The 6,149-nt window shown below is 36.4% G+C and overlaps 1 non-coding gene across 1 annotated transcript; it reads right to left on the bottom strand.

The window, feature by feature from the left end:
• Positions 1 to 327: 327 nt before the first annotated feature.
• Positions 328 to 455, bottom strand: LOC116902541. The gene has a single exon (XR_004388144.1).
• Between the last annotated feature and the right edge of the window lie 5,694 nt (positions 456 to 6,149).

Here is a 6,149-nt window from a genome sequence, read left to right on the forward strand (position 1 = left end):
TTCCTTAATGGATCCATAGAATCACTCATGGTTGGCAATCAAAAGAATGTTTTTGCATTTTATTATTTGAGAACTTGTCTGTTCATTTTATTAGCCCATCTATTGATGGTGCCCTTTGGATTTTTAGTGTTTCAGTGGGTTTTAGTGTGTGTGTGTGTGTGTGTGTGTGTGTGTGTGTGTGTGTGTGTGTGTGCATGTACATACTATTAGATATACAGCTAGCAAAGACTTTCCATAGTATGTAGGCTGTCTCTTCTCTCAGTTACCTATTTATTTTGTTTGCTGTCCAGAAGCTTTATGGTTTCATTAAATCCTTTTTTTTACTGGAAATGTTGGGTAGTACAGTGAGCCCTGTGGTTTTCTCCAATAAGGGCTGCACTCTCCACCCCTTTGTCTAGGAGGAGTGTATCAGCAAAGTCTTGCTTCATCAGACTCAGCCTTCTTGGTCCTCCAGAAATCCATTTTTAAATGAAGAGCAAATGTCTAGTTACCATAAAAATAATTTATTCCCATTTACTATCAGAAACACAAATAAAAATTATACCAAAATTTCATCTCACCCCAGGAGAATTTCAGCCAGCACAGGGAAAAAAGAAATACATGTAGCTAGAATACAGAGAAAAGGTAACCTTTATATACTGCTGGTGAATATGCAAATTAATCCAGTTATTATGGAAGTTAGTATAGATATTCCTTAAAGGACTACCAATAGATATACCATAGGACCCCGTAATAACTGCCTCTGAGTATTTCCCAGAGGTCTTTAAGTCAACATATCACTGAGATACTTACACACTACTACAGCAATGTTATGGAATAAATCTAGGAATCCAACAACAGAAGTATTTTTAAATATACAAATCAGAGTTTGTATACAGCATTAATTTTTTTTAGCAAAGAAAAATAAAGCTATTTCATTAGGAGGAAAATGAATGCCAGTGTAGATCATCATGAGCAAATTATGTCAGCGAGAAAGATAAGTGCTATATGTTTTGTCTCATCTGTGTCTCTTTATAGACTTACACATATATAAAATCACTCATGCATAGATGACATGAATCTTTCTACGTCTGTTCTATGGGATATATAGAACAACAGGCACTAATGGGAGGAAATGGAATGTGGAGGGGAGCTATGTTCAAGAAACATTATATGTTAGCATTAAAATGCTCTTTGCTAACCATGCTTGTTAAAATAAAATTTCCAAAAGATAAATGCTTTGCTTCATTTTACATTACAATTTAAAAATCTGTGAAGGCTAGGGGACAAGTATGGAGCTAGCACCTTGTTCCAACTGCCATGTATCCAAACTGACTTCCACGAGTCTGAAGCCTTTCCCAAATCTCAGATGGTAGCAGCAAATGATTAAACTATCTTGGGATCAGTATTCAATCAATGACTGATAAAAAGTGGTCCATAAACATTTTGTCTCTTTCACCTTTGGAGAGATGAATTCTGAAACATAAGTGTTACACAATTTCCAGCTTTTCCAGTTTAATATTCCGATGTTGGTAATCTTTCTGCTATGACTTGTATATGGGTGTCTTTCTGACATTCCTATGTTGGGGCTTAGACCTAAAGATGAAGGCATTCAGAGATGTGACCATAAGGAAATGACTGGATCATGGAGGCACAATACCATGGACAGGGTCAGTGTCTTTTGAAAGAGCTGAAGATGAACTTTTTTGTTTTATTTTATCTTCCTGTCCCAGGAGGATGTAGCTTTGTCCAGATCCTCTAGAGGATACTGCATTGATATCTCTCCTGAAGTCTGCCCTTTCTGGATGCTGAATATGGTAATAATTTGATCATTTTTTTATTCAACTCTAGATCTTTGACTTTTGAAAGACTGTTATTTAATTTAAACAAATATATCTTAACTAACCTATGTTAAAAGAAAGCCGGGGTTGGGGATTTAGCTGAGTGGTAGAGCGCTTGCCTAGCAAGCACAAGATCACAGGTGAGATGACCACTATTATTCCAATAACTGGCCAAAGAGGGTACCAGGAGCACAAAGGGCACAGGAACCACAGAGCAGCCAGGAACAGGAGCCTTCCTGTCTTCACCCTGGAGTTAACCCTGTGACACAGCTTTCTATACCCAAACCCTGCCAAGAGAGAACTGGTCTCCCAGAAGTGCTGACACACCTAAGAACACAGGCTCACAGGCTTACCGGCCCACAGGTCCACAGGCCCACAGGCCCATAGGAGGGACAAACTCCAGTCAGAGACAGCAGGATCGACTAACAACAGAGATAACCAGATGGCAAGAGGTAAGCACAAGAACCAAAGCAACAGAAACCAAGACTACTTGGCATCATCATAACCCAGTTCTACTACCACAGCAAGTCTTGAATACTCCAACACACCAGAAAGGCAAGATTAATATTTAAAATCACATCTCATGATGATGATGGAGGACTTTAAGAAGGACATAAATAACTCCCTTAAAGAAATGCAGGAAAGCACAGGTAAATAGGTAGAAGCTCTTAAAGAGGAAAGACAAAAATCACTTAAAGAATTACAGGAAAATGCAACCAAACAGATGAAAGGATTGAACAAAACCATCTAGGATCTAAAAAGTGGAAATAAAAACAATAAAGAAATTGTAAAGGGAGAGAACCCTGGAGATAGAAAACATAGAGACGAGGAGCCATAGTTGCAAGCATCACCAACAGAATACAAGAGAGAGCGGAGAGACTCTCAGGTGCAGAAGATATCATAGAAATCATTGACACAACAGCAAAATAAATGCACAATGAAAAAAGCTCCCAATACAAAACATCCAAGAAATTCAAGACCATGAGAAGACCAAATAGTCGTAAAAGAGAGTGAAGATTTCCAACTTAAAGGAACGGTAAATATCCTCAACAAAATTTTAGAAGAAAACTTCCATAACCTAAAGCAAAAGATGCCCAGGAACATACAAGAAGCTTACAGAACTGGAAATAGACTGCACCTGAAAAGAAATTCTCCCCATCACATAATAATCAAAGCAACAAATGCACAAAACAGAGAAAGAATATTAAAAGCAATAAGGGAAAAGGTCAAGTAATTTATAGAGACAGACCTATCAGAATTACACCAGACATAGGGACTATGAAAGCCAGAAGATTGTGGGTAGATGTCGTACGAACCCTAAAAGAACACAAATTCCAACCCAGGCGACAATACCTAGCAAAATTCTCAATTACTATAGATGAATAAACCAAGATATTCCATGACAAATCAAATGTACACAATATCTTTCCATAAATCCAGCCTTACAAAGGATAATAGATGGAAAATTCCAACATAAGGAAGGAAACTACACCCTAGAAAAAGCAAGAAAGTAATCTTCTTTCAACAAAACAAAAGAAGATAACCAAGCAAACATAATTCCACCCCTAACAACGAAAATAACAAGAAACAAAAATTATTTTTCCTTAATATCTCTTAACATCAATGAACTCAATTTCCCAATAAAAAGACATAGACTGTTAACAGACTGTATATATAAACAGGACCCAGCATTTTGCTTCATACAGGAAACACTACCTCAGTGACAAAGACAGGCACTACCTCAGAGTAAAACACTGGAAAAAAAATTTTTTTCGAAACAAATGGTCTGAAGAAACAAAGTAGAGTAGTCATTCTAATATCGAATAAAATCAACTTTCAAACAAATGTTATCAAAAAAGATAAAGAACACTTCATACTCTTCAAAAGAAGAATCTGTAAAAATGAACTCTTAATTCTGAACATCTATGCTCTAAATGCAAGGGCACTTACATTCATAAAAGAAACTTTACTAAAGCTCAAAGCACACATTGCACCTCACACAGTAATAGCAGGAGACTTTTAACACCCTACTCTCATCAATGGACAGAGCATGGAAACAGAAACTAAATAGACACACAGTGAAACTAACAGAAGTTGTGGACCAAATGGATTTTACAGATTTCTATAGAACATTTCATCCTAAACCAAAAGAATATACCTTCTTCTCAACACCTCATGGTACCTTCTCCAAAATTGATCATATAATCAGTCACAAAACGGGCCTCAACAGATACAAGGAGATTGAAATAATCTCATACATCCTATCAGATCACCATAGACTAAGGCTGGTCTTCAGTAACAAGAAAAACAGCAGAAAGCCCATATACACATGGAAGCTGAACAACTCCTACTCAATGATAATTTGGTCAGGGAAAAAATAAAGAAATTATAGACTTTTTAGATTTTAATGAAAATGAAGGCACAGCATACCCAAACTTATGGGACACAATGAAAACAGTGCTAAGAGAAAAACTCATAGCTCTGAGTTTCTCCAAAAAGAAATTGGAGAGAGCATATACTAAGAGCTTGACAACAAAATGGAAAGCTCTAGAACAGAAAGAAGCAAATATACCCAAGAGGAGTAGACAGCGAGAAATGATCAAACTCAGGGCTGAAACCAAGCAATTGAAACAAAAATAACTATACTAAAAATCAACAAAACCAGGAGCTGGTGGTTTGAGAAAATCAACAAGAATAGATAAATCCTTAGCCAGACTAACCAGATGGAACAGAGACAGTATCTAAATTAAAAAAATCGGAAATGAAAAGGGAGACATAAAAACAGAAATGTAGGGACTTCAAAAAAATTCATCAGATCCTACTACAAAGCCTCTACTCAACAAAACTGGAAAAATGGAATGAAATGGACAAATCTCTAAACAGATACCAGATACCAAAGTTAAATTAGGATCAGATAAACCATCTACACAGTCCCATAACCCTAAAGTAATAGAAGCAGTCATTAAAAGACTTCCAACCAAAAAAGCCCAGGACCAGAAGGGTTTAGTGCAGAATTTTATCAGAGGTTCGAAGAAGACCTAATACTCTTCAAACTAATCAACTAAATAGAAACAGAGGGAACATTACACAATTTGCTCTTTGATGCCACAATTAAGCTTAAACCTTAATCACACAAAGACCCAACAAAGAAAGAGAACTTCAGACCAGTTTCAATTATGAATATTGATACAAAATTACTCAATAAAATTCTCACAAACTGAATCCAAGAACATATCAAAACGATCATTCAACATGATCAAGTGAACTTTATCCCAGGGATGCAGGAATGGTTCAATACATGGAAATCCATCAATGTGACCCACTGTATAAACAAAATCAAAGAAAAAAAACACATGATCATCTCATTAGATGCTAAGAAAGTATTTGACAAAGTTCAACAAACCTTCATGTTAAACGTCTTGGAAAGATCAGCAATTCAAAGTCCATATCTAAACACAGTAAAAGCAATATATAGCAAACTAGTAGCCAACATCAAACTAAATGGAGAGAAACTTGAAGCAATACAACTAAAATCAGAGACTAGACAAGGCTGCCCTCTCTCCCCCAACCTATTCAATATAGTACTCAAAGTCCTAGCCAGTGTAATTGGACAACAACAGGAGTTCAAAGTGATACAATTTGGAAAGGAAGAAGCCAAAATATCAGTATTTGCAGATGATATGATGGTATACTTAAGTGATCCCAAAAGTTCCACCAGAGAACTACTAAGCCTGATAAACAACTTCAGCAAAGTGGCTGGATATAAAATTAACTCAAACAAATCAGGAGCCTTCCTGTACTCTAGGAAAAACAGGCTAAGAAAGAAATTAGGGACACAACACCCTTCAAAACAGTCACAAATAATATAAAATACCCTGGTGTGACTTTAACTAAGCAAGTTAAAAGTTTGTGTGACAAGAACTTCAAGTTCCTGAAGAAAGAAATCAAAGAGTCTCAGAGGATGGAAAGATTTTTCCATGCTCATAGAATGGCAGGATTAATATAGTAAAAATGGCCATCTTGCCGAAAGCATTCTACAGGTTCAATGCAATCCCCATCAAAATTCCAACTCAATTCTTCATAGAGTTAGAAAAAGCAATTTGCAAATTCATCTGGAATAATAAAAAACCCAGCATAGCGAAAACTATTTTCAACAACAAAATAATTTCTGGGAGAATCCATCCCTGACCTCAAGCTGTATTACAGAGCAACAGTGCTAAAAACTTCATGGTATTGATACAGAGACAGGTAAGTAGATCAGTGAAATAGAATTGAAGGCCCAGAAATGAACCCACACATCTATGGTCACTTGATCTTTGACAAAGGAGC

The sequence above is a fragment of the Rattus rattus genome, chromosome 5 (genome assembly GCF_011064425.1).
Source record: "Rattus rattus isolate New Zealand chromosome 5, Rrattus_CSIRO_v1, whole genome shotgun sequence".
NCBI lineage: Eukaryota > Metazoa > Chordata > Mammalia > Rodentia > Muridae > Rattus > Rattus rattus.